The sequence below is a fragment of the Choloepus didactylus genome, chromosome Y (genome assembly GCF_015220235.1).
Source record: "Choloepus didactylus isolate mChoDid1 chromosome Y, mChoDid1.pri, whole genome shotgun sequence".
NCBI classification, from domain to species: Eukaryota; Metazoa; Chordata; class Mammalia; order Pilosa; family Megalonychidae; genus Choloepus; species Choloepus didactylus.
The window spans coordinates 21,799,202-21,816,752 of record NC_051335.1 but is presented as its reverse complement, the minus strand read 5'-3'; the positions used below and the strand labels follow the sequence as shown (position 1 = coordinate 21,816,752).

The following is a 17,551-nucleotide window of genomic DNA, read 5'->3' as shown; positions in this document are numbered from 1 at the left end:
TCCCTCTCTGGCAACAGCACCCCCACCCCATGCACAGCACACTCCTTGACGTGTGCAACAAGAGAGCTGACAAAATGACAAGGATGCACACCAATCATTAAATGCCTGGACTTGTTCTTTTAATGTAGGGGTGATGGTCCAAAGATTGACTTGGTGGGCAGTGCACTATCTGGCATCCTGGACAAGGACCTCTCGGACCGCAGCAGTGACATCGGTGAGTAAAGAGCATGCTGTCGCTTCTCTTTTGCCATGTTTTGCAAGAACTGCAGAGCCCTGGCTTGCCCCGTCAGGCAGCATGAGGAGAAATAGCACAACCATTTAGATGCACGCTTCACAGCCCTTGGTTGGTTTTTTGCGCTGCAGTTTTGTAAAGAAGGGAAGTGACAGTGGTTTCCACATTAAAACAAAATGCCTGGGATTTTTATTCTCCCTGACTTTAGGAGGAATCCTTGTAGGGTCTAATGAAAAGAATTGATAAATAAGCCTTTTTGTAAAAGTGGACATTAGCACTTGGATTCATATTTTCCAGGGATTTATATATTTAGTCTGGAAGAATGAGTGGTCAAAATGCAGAATGGCAGAGTTTACTATAGATACAGCACAAAGTATTTTGAATTTAACTTTAAAATGAACATTGGTGTGCTAATTGCCATTCAGTTCAGAAAATGAGTGCATTTTCCCAAAGTCAGGACATCACCATGCAATAAATTGGAAAGGAGCTAAAGTCTCTGGGGGAACCCGTCCAAGGCCCTTTGGGGATGTGCATTGGTGGGCATGAGGCCACACCCATGTTGGTGGGGCTGCTATTGCATCCTCTGGGGTCTCACTTGGGTGACAACCTGTAAGGATGGCCAGATTTAGGGACTGAGATTTTGGAGGTTTGTTTTTTAGCTTTACATTTTGTATTTCTACTTATCATGGTTGTTAGTATTTTCTCATATTCAACATAATATAAAGAGCTACATTTTGGAATTTGCCTCTTTAAAAATGAAACTTTTCATCTTGAGATAATTGTAGATGCACATATGCTTGAAGGAAAGAATAAAGAGAAGTCCCATATACCGTTTACCCAGGTCCCCAGTGGTAACATCTTGCAAATGGTGTAGAATATCACAACCAGGATATTGACTTTAATGCAATCCACCAAACTTATTCAGATTTCCCCAGTTTTATCAGTACTTGTTGGTGTGTGTGAGTATTTCTATTACATGTGTAGGTTCCTGTATCCACCACCACAGTCTAGATACTGAACATTTCATCACCAACAGGATCCCTCGCTTTGCCCCATTATAACCACATCCACCTCCCTCCCTCCATCTTCCTTAACCCCTGGCGACCACTATCAGGGACTGATGCCCCATGGAATATTTGCAACACATCTGCACTGGTGGTTCAATTTAGAACCGAATGTCTGACAGGCGACAGGCCATGCCAGAGGCACCAGAGAGCCTGACAGAAGCATCCTCTTCACCTGGAGGTGGCACTCTGTGTGGGTGCTGTTTTCTTCTGAACTTGTTAATAGAGTTTCATCTTTGCCCCAGCTGACATATGTTTTCTGGTCTGACCTTGTGAAGGCTTGGGGGTAGGATATGCATCTGTGATGGTAAATGCCAAAAGCAGTTGCCTTCTTTCCAGAAACTGTTTTGCATCCTCAGTCAGCCTTTGAGAAGCCTGGGCAGAAAGCATAACCAAGAACTTCTGACAGCTTGGACCAATGCAGTAGTAACAAAAACACTGGCCTGCTGGAACTTTTAACCTGATAAAAGGGCAGGAAGCAGAGCAGTGATTGGTTGTGAATGAAAAGGAATCATCACAGTGAGCCAGAGTTAAGTTCTGGTTCTAAACTTCAGTTTAGTATTTGGGCCCCATTTTAAGCCAGGACAGTCAATTGGTGAAGTCTTGGTGAAGGTAATGTGGGGCCTCACAGGGGAAGGAAGGCGTCTTCCACCTCCAGAATACTTAGGGCTGTATGTTTTGCTTGTTAAGAGCATTGACCTTTGACCTTTGGTTTCTTTGGGTCTGGAGAGCATTAAGGTGGCTATCTCCAAAATATGAATCACATTTTTTTCAGTCTGAAAACCTGGAAATATTGAGGGCATTGATCAGAGTGTGTGTGGGTGTATGTGTGTGTAGGGGAGATGTTAGTTTATGGAAATTTTTCATGCTGTGTAAATTAAGCACCAGTTGTATGTATTCAAGGACCCAGAAAGACAATGCCAGGGTTTGAGTCTCTCTGACTTTGCCAAAAAGACAATAATCTCTGATTAATTCCTTAAGGTAATAATTTAATGAATTTATTACTTGCATGGTAAGAAACAATGGTTGGCGGCCATGTAAACAACTGGTAAATACTTGAGGACTTACTATGCAACAAGGCTGCATGGATATAAAGGACTTCACCCACAGGACCTGGTTTCTGGGGCAAATGAGATGACATTTGCCCCTGAGATGGCAAATGAGGAGAGATGAGAGCACGGGTCTGTATGCATGACAGACGCATGGTCAGTGTAAGTGCCTATCTGAGGAGGTGTGCTCCCTGGGCCAGGTGATGGGGAAGGTCTTAGGGAGGGGACAGTCTTATCTGTACCTCCAAGTTAGGTGTGCTTGGGTGTGGTGGGCAGGTCAGTCACTCGGGACATGCTGCAGCAGGGGCTTTGGGCTGGGATCAAGTGGGAGTTGACCTGAAAGGTAAGTAGGGACCAGATTGAGTTTGAGATGAGTGGATTTGTAATCAGTTCTGCAGGCTAAGTAGGAGCCATTGATGGTTGACACTGAAGTGACACAATCAAGTCTGAAAATGATAACAGGCAGAGCTTTGTGGGGCCAAGTCAGCTGAAGGAAAGATGGGTGTTGAGGAGTCAGGTTATTTGAGAGTTTGAGTAAGTAGTAAGAGCTAGAATTAAGCTAGTCACAAAAGGCTTGTGAAAGCAGGGATAGCTTTGGAAGCAGCAATACAAGAGAATTACTGCTAGGTCTTAGTAACTGGTTAGATTGGGGAGCAGAAAGGAGAAGAGAATAATTTGCAGCCCTGAGGTTTCAGGGATGGGTAACTGGGATACAATATGACTTGGGCAGAAATAAGTGTGTCAGGAGGAGGAGCTGGTTTGGGGAAAATGTGTGGAAATTTGTTCAGTGGGTTAACTTTGAGATTTAACCTGACATTCTCAGGTCAATGGTGAGTGGAGGCTGAAGGTCTGAGGCCAAGCCTGGAGACACTGGCAGGGACTGGAAGTAGAGACGGGGTGCTTCCTGGTGGGGGGACGAGAACGCAGAATTGAGTCTGCAGCCCTGGGTTGAGTGCTGACTCTGCTGCTTCCTGGCTGGAGGACCTTGCTTAGTAATTTACACAGACCCTCTGTACTTCAGCTTCTTTATCTACAAAAAATAACACATCTATCTACTTCCTCACATTTTCTTCCAGTTATGTAGAATCACTTGGTGGGCTGTAAAAGTTATAAAAATGTATTACTAATGTTGTTGTTTGCATAGAGGTAACAGTTAAGTCAGAAAGATAAATGAGTTTTCTCATGAGAGAAGAGAAAGAATGGAGGGCTGAGGACAACCCCAGGTCAAGTCCACATTCTGCAGGAAAAGCAGGACTTCCTGACATCATAGAGGTAGAATTTTAAGCAAAATGCTATTCAGCCTAGAGGCAGAACTGTTCTTTGTAGGTGCCTGGGCCAAGGAGGCGAGGACGTTGGGGAGGACTGGCTCTCTTCAGCACTGTTTCATATCTCTGCTCGGGTGGCATTGGTTCATTGCTTTGGAAATTATTGATGCCAGACTTTTTGTTAGTGATTCAGACAATTGAAGCTGTCCAAATGTGGGCTGCAGTGAATGGCATAATAAGCCCGGAAAGCATTAGAAACCATCAGTGTTAACTATAAATACATCGGTTTCCTCTTAATAATGTTATAATTTTAAATTATTAAAATGTTAAATTCTGTAACATGGCTTTGTTATATCTAGCGTAGGCAGCTACCAGCGCCTGTCAGCCAGCAATTATTTAGAATGGAATCAATTGGTCCAAAACTGTGCTGCTGATGTCAGTTTGAGATATCGTTTGTATCAAACTATGCGGTCATATTTCAAATAACATAATAGAAAACATGGATAAGCTCCAACGTGGGCCTGTGCATGAATAGAAATGAAAATTAAATTGTCCAGCTTTCTCATGCTGGTGGAAAAATTTCTGTTCCAATTGAATGGGAGATTAGAGGCCATGAAGTCAAGTGCGATAACATTTACTTTTTTTTAAAACAGTTTTATTGAGATATATTCATATACCATGCAGTCCATACAAAGGTGTACAATCAGTGGCTTTTAGTGTAATCACAGAGTTGTGCTTTCATCACCACAGTCAATTTTAGTGCATTTTCATTACTCCAAAAAGAAAAACCCCACACCCCTTAGCAATCACCTCTCAATCCCTCTATCCTTCCCCAGCCCTACACAACCACTAATCTAATTCTATCATGCCTTATATTGTAGTTCCCACTGCATGGCAGGATTTATTGTTACACTTCAGCAGTACAGAGATTTTTGGTTCCTTTGTCACTGAAGCACGTAGCAGTGGGCCTCCAAATGGGAAGCAGCCTTTGAACTAAGCCATCTTGTATGGACTAATTGACCTAGAGAAAGCCTTTCTTGTTCCTCCTTGGCTGCTTGCCTTCTTTGTTTTAACCATTGGTTTTTTTCCCATTCTGTTTGGAACTCAGCAAACTTTTTCCACTGGCATCTCATCAGACTTTTCCCACTGCCATCTCTTTTCACAGCTAACACCTCTTCACTTGAGGAAGGTCGGGATTTTCTCCCCATCTTTTCAACCTGAACACAGAAGCACACTCACGTTGTAGAGAGCTAATTTGGAGGGCAAGTGTTGCTAAGTTTAAAGTAATGGACCTAGGGCATGTAACAACTTTGGAAGATATTAAGGCTGGCTTCACCCTGTCCTTATCTCCCACTGGGGTCTGGGGCCCATTTGGACCAGGAACCATGAGCTCATTGATTTGTGATGATGAGAAGATTTTAAAACTAAATTGTGTACAATTCTGTGAATTTACTAGACATTATTGAGTTGAACACTTAAAATGGGTGAATTTTATGGTATATAAATTATACCTTAATGAAGCTATTAAAGAAAAAGGAGCTAATTGAAGTTTTCCTAACACTCACTTTGCAGTCCCAGTGTTAAAAAAGATACACACGCACACAGCTGATTTATAAATATGGGGGTGGAGGTGCCACTTTGCTTGACTTTATAGAATAGTTGTGTTTGTTTACAGTGATAACCACTATATTTGTGTTTCTGAGTTGTCTGTAAACCAATCTCTTATAAATAGAATTTTGATTTAGATGTGTTAAGAAACCTCCCTAAATGCTTGTAGAGGAATCATTTTGTAATGCAAATAAGTCCCCTTAGGTTGTTAAATAAATGTATTTTTTTAAATACATAATTTTCTTAAATTGAGGCACACCTGGACATTGATAAGTAGCTGATCACAGCTGTGGAAATAGAATAATCACAACATGTCTCAAAGAGTCAGGAGTGTTTTCTAAGCACATTTGGGAATACAACGTGCCTTTATAATCCTTGATTCTTCTTTGAAGTCCAAATTACAAAGAGTTGCTTCTGAGGAATGTGGCCATCTTTGTAATTTCCTAGTGTTAGAATTATTCCTCCAGTACAATGAAAACAATATATTCCCTTTATTATACCATTTTCTTGAAGTTGTAGTGTTGAAGTAACAGCAGTGGGAGTGAACAAAAGGGAAGAAAGAAGGAACGAATATTCACTGGGTGCCTCCTAACACATTTTGAATATATTTCTTCTCACCACCCAAACAGCCCTGTGAGGGAGGTGTAATGCCTCTCGTTTTTATAGGGAAGGATCAAGGGAAAAAAGAAAATCGAGTAACTTGGACAAGTTTACCCAACAAGTAGGTAGCAGAATTGGATTTGAACCCAGGACTCCCTGACCCATGAGCCCAAACCTTTCAATGCATGAAGTGGGTCTATGTCAGTGATTCCCAACCAGGGACAGTTTTGTCCTCCAGGGGACATTTGGCAATGTCTGGAGACATTTTTGATTGTCACAACTTACAGGAGGGCTGCTACTGGCATCTACTGGGTGGAGGCCAGGGATGCTGCTGAACATCCTGCGGACAGTCCCCCCAAACAATTATCCAGCCCCAAATATCGCTGGTGCTGAGGTTGAGAAATCCTGGTTTATGTCAGGAATCCACAGTGAATTGGGAACAGCTGAGCTGAGGACACACTCAGCACAGCCTTGTTCTCAGTGAAGTGGCCTATTTCCTGAGAATATCTGTAAAACACAGTTTGAAAATAGTTTCAGAGCAAAATATTTGAAGTAATAAATGTAAGCATTGACCAAGAAAGTTGACATGAGAGACCTTTCGTTTTTCAGACTTGTGGCAAGTTCCTTGGCCTGGAAAAAAAAATTGTACACTTTGAATCTGATTTACGCACAGATATTCGGGATTAGATGCTCTCCCACGATTTAAGACCCAGTGTTTTATAATGGGACAAAAAACATGGAATTTAATCAATGCTAAATTACAAATTTGTACTCTGCATAATAAAGCTTTACAAGACATATGAAGCAATTTAATAGTGACCAGTAACAAAATTTTTGTTAATATGACACCAAATCTCTTTCAACAAGTGATTAACTTCCTTCCTTACTTTGTAAGTTCTGCCTTTTACTGTAAGAAATCATTTCACAGGGTTTCTTGGACAGATTTTTGAGGAAGACTTAGATCCCCTGGCTTTGCGCTCTCTTAGTTTTTCTGTCCTGTTTTATATATTTTGAATTTCCCCTTTTGGAGCCAAAGAGCCAGTTGCTGGTCTTTTCAGCATTTCAGATTTTTGAGTCATTTCTCAGGTTGAATAGAACAAAATGCACCTTGTGCTGCCTGCCTTAGGGACCCCAGGTCCTAGCTAGAGGGACTTCTGGCTGAGTGTGCATGTGTGAACAGTGCACCTCTCAGCTCTCTCGGGGCTAGTACCCCTCACGTGAGAACTTTTGTGGGAGCCACAGCTCGCTCCTGCAGACACTGTCTCCTTCCCAGTGACCTTCAGACATGTCCTTTGGGGATCAGGAATGTGGTTGATATTACCCATGCAGAGGAGAGCAAGATGCAGTCGCTGTTGTACCCCAGTCAAGTCTGTGTCTGAGGGTGTGGGGCACAGCTGTGCAGACACCTATAACTCTATAACTCTAGGCCCTGTCATGACCAAAACTTGAATTCATGTCAGGAGTATTTGAGAAGCAGTATGCAGTTCGCAAGTGTGACGACTAAAGCAAAAGAGATTGTGCTTAGGATCAAACACTTTGTATTAAGAAGTGAAACAGGTTGAACTTCTGGGTGATTGGTTTTTAACCTACCGGTCCTCTGAGCATCTTTGGTTCCTTTCCCACACTTATCAAGTCTCAGTCTTGGTTGCAGTTAATTCGGGAGTGGTTCTGTGCTCTCCCGCGGGCCCCCACCTCTCATCTGAGACTTGTGGGGCACACAGTGCAAGTATGCCACTGAGTAAGCAAGGCTAAGCTATCAGCCCATGCTGATTTCAAAGTCATCTCATAGTCTTGCAGGAGGTGGGCTGATATTGAGGCCTTGGCCTTCTCTGTACTTCCAAGAGCCTGATCCCAGATGTAAACGCAGCATCTCCACTTAGAGACCTTCACATTTAGAAACGTGGGTCCACCCAGAACCAAGGTGCTTGCCTTTGCCTGCTAGCTCCCAATTGGGCATTCCTGGCATTTGACAGTCTGTTGCATTGGCTGTGCTTGTGCTTGGTTTTGAGGGTTTTACAAGTATCTTCTACCTCATCCCACCTGAGAAGTGCAAAAGTAATAACCGTTGAATGTCCCACTAAGACAAGTCTCATGAATACAAGGAAAACACGGGTGGAGGTTAAACAGTGGGGAGAAAATGAGAGTGTTGTACTTGGTGGTATGAATTATTCCCAAACACAGAAAGCAAATTGTGCATAAAGTGGACAGTGCTGTCTGTGCCTAAGCCATCTACAACCATCAGCCTGAAATGAGGAAAGGTGACTTATGGATGAGGTGGGTGGAAGAACTTTTGGGTGTGTAGCTGGCATCAGTTCACATGGTGTCTCTTGGCTCAGAGGACGTCACAGTGCTGTGTAGACCCATGGACTTCCAGCCAGCTCCAGAAGCTCACCTGTGTGCCAGGGGTGCCACATCGTCCCATGATATTTTGGCTGTCCTCATCTCTGTGACCAAAACCCTGGCCTTCTGAAGTCATCCCTACAACTTGAGTGCCTCTGCGTTTTTGCTACATGCTGAAGCTGTTTCAGCTTGGAGAATAAAATGCTGCAGGTACACACAGTGGATTCAAGGTTGTCTGTAAACAGCAGAAAGGTTTATATAGTGACCTTTCCCACATCCACAGTGTGCTCAACAGAGGCCTCTGAGCTGAAAATGAATGTGGAAGCAAGAAGGAAACAGGTGATGCTCAACTCGCTGATTGCACATGGCATTTCTTTGGCATCTGTGCCTCCCTCCACCTACTGGCTGTGGGCTCATGGATTTGCAGAGCCCTGTTACTGCTTCTGTTTTACTTATAAATACCCAGAGGGCTATATGGCCTGCCAGAAAACCAAACCATGCTCACTCAAGTGCTCCCTTGTCATGCTAAAAGCGTTATGGACATACTACACTTTAGTAAGGAGGAGAGTTGAGTTACCAAAATCCTTATCTAGCCATGGACTCACATTAAGGCACTAACTTTGATTCATTAAATGGGAAAAGTGATTCACAGCTGGGGAGTGAGGTTGGTGGGCCCCGTTGGAAGATAATTGGATCTGGTGGTGACAAACTAAAGATGTGGTGTAAGTTAACAGGGTACCCGGATTTCAAGCCAAAAGAAGCTTCTTTACCTTTGCAGTGGCCTATAGTGAAGCTCTTACCTTCCCCAGGCCATCCTGAGTCATCCCTCCCTGTGGTTCCTACTCTTTGGAATTTCAGGGACTCAATTACAAAAAAAAACAAGTCTTGTAATTTGGGGAACTGAAGATTTTTCTTTTACTAACTCAGCAGATTTTAAAAACAGGTGCCTTCTGGTGTTAGAAAGGATATAATCTCCAAGTTTAAAGATTGAACTCACAACTTTGACCTTATATTTTCAATGCTTTATCGACTGGTGATAAGGTTGTCATGGATGCATACCAGTTCTGGGCCAGCTTTTGAAAACCACAGGTCCAGCACATGTCTGCGAAGATGGAAGGTAGGGGGTGGGGAAGGGGAGAAATGTAGGGGACAAGGAAGAGGCCCCGGAAAGAGCCAGGTGTTGAAGCAGTAGTTCATGTGACAACTTAACATCCAGACATGTACAATTAGCATATTTTTTAAATAGAGATATAATTCCCTGTATTTTTTTAAAAACTTATTCATGGGATGTCAGATTTTAAAGGAACTTTAAATAACTTTTACCCCAGCTATCTTCCTTCCCTCAATTTCACAAATGAGGTAAGGTAATGCATCTCATTACTAAGGCTGGTGAATGGGAGCTGACTGGCCTTCTAGCGGTGGAGAAGGCCCCCATTCCTCACAGTGTCATAAAAAGAGCTCTGAGACTGGCCCAAGGACAAACATATAAACCAATGTAACAGAATTGAGAGTTCAGAAATAAACCCTCACACACTGGCCAATTGATTTTTGGCAAGGATACTGTATCCATTTGGGGTAAAAATAGTCTCTTCAGCAACTGGTGCTGGGAAAACTGAATATCTGTATGCAGAAGTATGAAGGTAGACCCCTACCTTACACCACATACAAAAATTAACTCAAATGGATCAAAGACCTAAATAAAGGAACTAAAACTATAAAACTCCTAGAAGAAAACATAGGGAAACATCTTCAGAACCTTGTATTAGGCAGCTAAAGAAAAAATAGACAAATCAAACTTCAGCAAAATTTTAAAACTCTTGTGCATCAAAGGACATTTTCAAGGAAGTGAAAAGGCAGCCTACAGAAGGGGAGAAAATATTTGGTAACTGTATAGCCAATAAGGCTACAATACCCAGAATATATAAAGCACTGCTACAACAAAACAGCAAAAAGGCAACCGAATTATAAAATACACAAAGTACTTGAATAGACATTTTTCCAAAGAAGATATACAAATGGCTAATGAGCACATGAAATTATGCTCAACATCATTAGCCATTAGGGAAATGCAAATCAAAACTATAATGAGATGCCACTTCACATCCATTAGAAAACTATTTTTCTAATTTTTCTCAGACATAGCAGACTGGAGGTTTGATGGACTGAGCCCTCTACCACAGGACTTGCCCTTGGCAAGACTGTTGCTGCAAAGGAGAAGCTAGGCCTGCCTGTAATTGTGCCTAAGAGCCTCCTCCCGAATGCCTCTTTGTTGCTCAGATGTGGCCCTCTCTCTCCAGCTAAGCCAACTTGAAAGGTGAAATCACTGCCCTCCCCCCTACATGGGATCAGACACCCAGGGTAATGAATCTCCCTGGCAACGTGGAATATGACTCCTGGGGAGGAATGTAGACCTGGCATCGTGGGACAGAGAACATCTTCTTGACCAAAAGGGGGATGTGAAAGGAAATGAAATAAGCTTCAGTAGCAGAGAGATTCCAAAAGGAGCCGAGAGGTCACTCTGGTGGGCACTCTTACGCACAATTTAGACAACCCTCTTTAGGTTCTAAAGAATTGGGGTAGCTGGTGGTGGATACCTGAAACTATCAAACAACAACCCAGAACCCATGAATCTCGAAGACGATTGTATAAAAATGTAGCTTATGAGGGGTGACAATGGGATTGGGAAAACCATAAGGACCACACTCCACGTTGTCTAGTTTATGGATGGATGAGCAGAAAAATAGGGGAAGGAAACAAATAGACAAAGGTACCCAGTGTTCTTTTTTACTTCAATTGCTCTTTTTCACTCTAATTATTATTCTTGTTATTTTTGTGTGTGTGCTAATGAAGGTGGCAGGGATTGATTTACGTGATGAATGTACAACTGTGTAATGGTACTGTGAACAATCAAATGTACGATTTGTTTTGTATGACTGTGTGGTATGTGAATATATCTCAATAAAATGAAGATTAAAAAAAAGGGAAAATCACAAACATTGGAGAGGTTATGGAGAAATAGGAGCCCTCATACACTGTTGGTAGGAATGTAGAATGGTGCAGCCACTGTGGAAGACAGTTTGGCAGTTCCTCAGAAAGTTTAGAATTACTATATGACCCAGCAATCCCACTTCTAGGTATTTACCCAAAAGAATTGAAAGCAGGGACTTGAACAGATATTTGCACAGCAGTGTTCATAGCAGCAGTATTCACTAAATTGCCAGAAGATGGAAGTAAACCAAATGTCCATCAACTGATGAATGGATAAACAAAATGTGTATATACATGCAATGGAATAATCAGCCATAAAAAGGAATGAAGATCTGATACATGTGACAACACAGGTGAACCTTGAAGACATCATGTTGAGCGAAATAAGCCAGACACCAAAGGGCACAAAAGGACAACTTTTGTATGATCTCACTGATATGAAATAATTAGAATAAGCAAACTCATAGAGTTAGAAACTAGAATACAGATTACTAAGAGGTGAAGGTGAGGAATGGGGAGTTAAGACTTAATTGGTACAGAATTTCTGTTTTGGGTGATGGAAAGGTTTTGGTAATGGATGGTGATAATGGCAGAACAACATTGTGAATGTAATTTACACCTCTGAATTGTATACTTGAAAGTGACTAAAATGATTAATTTTATGTTGTATATATGTTACCAGAATAAAACTGTACAATACAAAGTGACCCCTAAAGTAAACTATGGACTATAGTTAAAATACAATTATTATAATGATGTTGCATCAATTGTAACTAAGGAACCAAACTAATGTAAAAGTTAAGCAATAGGGAAAACTGTGTAGGTGGGCATATGGGAAATCAGTACTTTCTGCATGATTTTTCATATAAACCTGTAACTGCTATTATAAAAAAAGAAAAGGGAGCACTGGGCTTCAGGTTGGGAGGAATTTCCTCCCCACATTTTGTACTCAGCATAATTCTGGCTTTCATTTAATTCAGGATGTTAGCATGTTATTGTTTCACATGCATGCATTAAAATTTTATATTATGAGCATCAAACTGCCTCTTTTTCATCCAACTAAAGTGCTGTTTAAATAAGATGAAGTGACCTGTACATCTTGCTCCCCAAAAGGAGACGTGCTCTCTGAGCCGGCTGCACATCATGTTGCCATCACACCTCTTTAATCTTGGTTTTTCAACGAGGGGTTTGGAGGAAATGATCATGAAGGGGCCCAGTTCAGCATCGCAGTCTATTAAAATTAAACAGTGTCTTATTTCATTTGTCCCTTTACCTCAGTTCCTTTAGTTCTGTGAGTTCCTTTAACCTAGTAAATTGATAATTTGGCCCTTTCTAAGATCTCATCTAAGGTTGTCTTTGGCTTAATGATTTTTGCTTAAAAAAATTGCTGGGCATGGAAGTTTAAGTAATTGTCAAGGGATTATGGGCATAACTTTTTGTAAAATTGTTTTAATAATTCATTCTACTTTTTTAAACAGTTATTTTGATTTTTTCCCCACCCAAATTCTTACACAAAAATGTAAAATGGTAGGATGTTTTCCATCCTAAATAAGTTTGTGTGCCTAAGGGCAAGAAAGGAAGGCATGTGGTGTGTCAGATAAACTCTGAGTTCTCAGATAGGTGCACCTGAGAACCCAGTTGAACCCTAGCTCCACATTTTCCAGGTCAGGTGACTCTTGGAGCTCCACTTGCCTCTTTGAGTCATGAGGTCAGTGGTGCCCACCTACCTTAGAGGGTTGCTGTCAAGTTTAGACATGACAATGTGAAGTGGCTGAGGCAAAACAGGCGCTTACTAAGGCAGAGTTGGTCTAGCTGCAATTCAGCCAGAAAGAAGCCCCCACAACATCAGCCTGCATCCTTAACCATGATGACTGTCAGTGGTCATGAGCAAAACCCTTGAACACATAACTTAATCAACTGACAGAGATCCTTACGGCTGCATCTGAAAGAATGTCACACGTTATCTAATCAGTTGTATTTTTCTTTATTTTGAATAGCTTTTCTTTTCCTAATTACAAAGGGAATAGGTCCTAACTAAAAAAAAAAAAAAAACAATGGAAGAACACAAAGTGAGAAAGTGAAAGTCGCCTGCATCTTACCTTCCTGACCCTGTGATAATCACTGTTAATTTGTTACACAAGCTTTTAGAAGCCTTACTGTATGTGGATGGACAGATGGGTGGGTTATTTTGTAAAAATGTAATCATGTTATACATATGATTCTGGACCACAACTTGCTTTTTGTACCAAATGTATGTTTGACATTTTTTCCATGTAAGTCCCATAGATCAGCCTTGTACTTTAAAGGCTACATAATACTGCCTTGTATGATTCCACCATAACCAGTTCTCTAGAAGCAATGCTGCAAAGACCATTCTAGGACAGTGATCTTCAAAGGGGGCTGCCCATACCCTTGGGAGTAGGGGGCATGGAGACTTCCCAAGGCCATGAGAATCTTATTATGTGCTCTTTCTTCAAACCCATTGGCCCAGGAGCCCTGGTGTCACCCTTCTTGTCCTTTCCCACTCCTCTTTCCCAGTTGCCCTCTCCCATCTACACAAACAGGCCAACCCCTTGTCCACCCCTGAGGTATAAAAACCCGTGATTCAAACTAAGAAACAATTCTAAGATCAGTGTTAAAGTCGAACAATTGAATGACTCCACTGACTGGATGAGAAACCTGTTTACAATTCAGGTTTCTAATTCTTTGCTTCCACCAAAATTGAAGGAGGCTGTTACTTTGTTGACAGATTGTTAAAAATAATTCCTGAGGATGCTGGACCACAGTCTGATTTTTGGTGTATAACTCGGATGGGGTTAAGAGAATTGAGTGACATTGTGATAACAAAATTCTTTCTGTTCTCATCTATTTCTATTTATGTGAACAAAGTTTCTTAGCACTTACATCTATAAAATGAGAAATAGGAATAGAATCAATGCCAAACCATCTCATTCCAGTATTAACTAATAGTCATCCACACGTCCTTCATGGGTTGGGGAGAAAGCCCAATAAAATTCTACTTTTTTATGCTTAAAAATTATTTACAAAATGTGTGGTATGTGTGTATATGTATGTTTTGATCATTTGTTACTGATAATACTTGTAAAAACTCAGTCCAGAAGAAAAATAATTTTTACACTTAGAGATTAATGATTTCAGGAAATAAATCACAGATTTCAATTTACATTTTTATAGCAGAAAAAGGTGAATTAATTAACAAAAGACTTAAATGCATAAACATGTATTACATTAGAGTAAAATTATAAAGTGGAAGTACAATGGAAATATGAATTCCAGGAAGAAAAGAAAGGATGTAAAATTTCCAGCTGTTAAAATTTACTCATGATTTTTTTAAATGTATGAAATTAAATGTATGAAGTTAAATTAAATTACTGTGATATTTGATATTCAAATATATGTTGAATATATTTAAAATTGTGATATAACAGTTCTATTTTAAAATACCAATCCTTAGAATGTGGCAGAAAGTACATCCTTTATAACTAAAGCATGATATAAACTTAAGATGTGTAAGAGGTGTGAGGGTTTTGAAAATTATTTTCCAGGGCACACTGGCAAAAAAGTCTGAAGAACACTGGCCTTATAAATATATCATTTAACTCTTACATACATATTTCGATGAGTTAATTTCTAGAAATGGAATGGATATATCTGGAGTTGTGCACATTTACATTTTGTGATCGGTATCTCCAAGTTGCATTACCAAAAGGTTGTACCAATTTACAAGCCTGTGAATAACAGTGTGACTACTATTTCCAACAAGGTGATAAATTATTTATTAAATCACTTTGCATAGCAAATTTGGGGCTGTAGTGAGCAATTTGTGAAGAAATACACAGGCAGTGCCACTTTTCCCCACTTAGGATCACCTCTATCTATTCTCCAAGTGAATCACTTTACCTCTCCTGTGTTAGACTTCAGTACGAGCCCCACCTCTTTCCCTGACCCCTTCCCCTGACCTAAGTCAGGTCCCCATGCTATCATTTCCAATTTCATCTTTATTTGTCTTTCAGAGCAGCTAGCAAAATTTGTACTTCTGTATCTAAAATGTCTGTCACTCTCAGTGGACTCCAGGCTTCGTGAGGGCAGGGTCCACATCTCTCCCCCCATGTCCTGCCCAGTGCCTGGCTCATGGTGCACTCTCAGCAAAAAAAAAGCACTGAATGAAGGGCCTGAGCATACATGAGAAGAAATACCATTTAAATTTAACTTCATTTAAAGAGTCACAACCATATTTTGTGTGTTTCCTGCACTCAATTGCCACCTGGGGCTGGTGGCTACCATTTTGGATAGTTCAGGTATGGGACATTTCCATCATCACAGCAAGTTCTGTTGGACAGCAATGGCGTAGGGTGAGTGTTCTTTCATTCTTGAAACAGTTGCTATGCCTGGCACGCAGTTGATATGTAATAAATGTGTGATTGAATTAATGAGTAAATATACTCTGTATCCCCTTCTCTTATTCTAATTGAACTACAAGCTTCAGGTGTAAAAGTTACTTTGTACTGAATAGCCAAACATTCTCTCTTAACTTGCCTGCCAACTTAAGACGTTTCTTGCCAGATGCTTCCTTAGGGAAGCCAACACCTTTTGCTGACCACTTAAAAACATATTTTAATAAAATAGAACAAAGGCCATTTGTTGCCAGTGTGTAGAGTTTCTTCATGAAAGAAACTTGACTAGTATCTTTCCTTTTAACTGATGTAGAAACAATTCCAAGAATTCACAATCAGTTGACTGAGAACTCAGGACAGGTGTTCCTGCTTTTTCTCCAGTGCTCTGTTGTGGGAAGAGTCCGGTGGACAGGCATTTGGATGTGGGGCCTGTCATTTTCTGGTGGTGACCCTGAGCAAGTATTCTAACCTCCAACCCTCAATTTCTCCCTGTCTAGAATAGGTAATGCCTATATATCATAGGATTCAGGGTTAAAGGAGGCCATACATGCACAGCCTGGAGTAGGGTATCTGTAGGGTAGCTGGCACATGGAGGTCAAAACTGTAGCTCCAAACTTGTTTACTCTCAGCAGCTTACGTAAACTTCACACCTGTATTATAAATTAAAGCACAACAGCTAATCTGCTGTATGCTTACACTTTGTGAAGGGCTTGTTTCCCTGCAGAATCTAATTATTGCTCAAGTAAGAAGTTTTCAGTGGGTGAATCAGCTAATACAGATATTCATTTGACTTCTAATAGAGGGCCCATCTTTGTTGTCCACATAGATTTTTCCAGTTAGTCAAATAATCTGTGTGAGAAATGAGAGTTCCTCCTTCTATACAGACTGCCTTGTGATGCTTCTTCATTGAAGAGAAGGCACCTGCAACTCTGTGGGTATGGGGTTTTCTCATCTTAAATCTTAAAATATAAAAAGGAATTCCTAGCCTTGCTCCCAGATCTCTGTTCCCAAATCCCACAACTCTATTCATGATGTATGAACACAAAATTCTACCTGTGTGATTCAAAAAGGCTTTCGCATAGTCTCATTTACACACAAAAATATAACCCTGTGGTGAAGCTGCTGGGCCAGATATCAATCTCATTTTTTTCAGCTGGGAAAACTGAAGCCCAAAAAGCTTATGTGTTAGTTTATTCAATATCATTTCTTGAACACACACCGCAAGCCAAGAGTGATGTTAGGCCTGGGAATAACAGAGATAAGAGAGACAGCCTTCTGCCCTGGCTGTTGGGGCAGACTGTTTAGACAACAAGAAATGGCAGTAAAGGGTGACAAATGCTGAGGTCGGAGTGATGACTGAGCCAGGGAGCATCCAACCGAGGCCCGAGGGTGCAGTCTGGCCTTTTGGAAGAGGTCCCAATTGTCAAGCCAAACCTTGGCGGACCTAGAAGAGTTGGCCAGGTGGGGAGGGAAGGGGAGGCGAGCTTTCCCAACAGAACAGTCCGTATATTCAGAGGCCCAGGAGCGAGGGAGAAAGCACAGCTTGTTGTTGGGACAGCTAGGGGCAGGCAGAGACAGAGAAGTGAGCATGGGCTAAAGCATGGGGGTCCTGGCCGTGCTTGGGCATCAGGATGTCATGGAAACTTTGCAAGCTGGGAAGGGACATACTCTGAGGGACCCTTTACATATCTCTTTCTGGTGGCAGAGAGTCCTGGGAAGGGGCTTGAAGTGAGAAACTGATTACCATGGCTACAGGCAAGGAATGGCCCAGGACAGGGCATGGAAGAGGAGGGATAGGTTGCAGAAGGATTAGGAGATGGTGACACCGCCTGGCTTTACCTGTAGGGGTTTTGCATTCCAGGGCTCTTTTTGGAGTCCAGAGTGGGGAGCTACAGTGAAACAACAGAGCAGGCTCAGAGCTCCCCAATAGCTCTGGTGGTGACAGCTGGCCTGTCTCAGCCTTTTAATGATTTCTCCTCTGGGCTTTCAA

The 17,551-nt window shown here is 41.5% G+C and overlaps 1 pseudogene; it reads left to right on the top strand.

The window, feature by feature from the left end:
• Window positions 1–17,551, top strand: part of LOC119524180 — a 308,154-nt pseudogene that overhangs the window by 274,289 nt on the left and 16,314 nt on the right.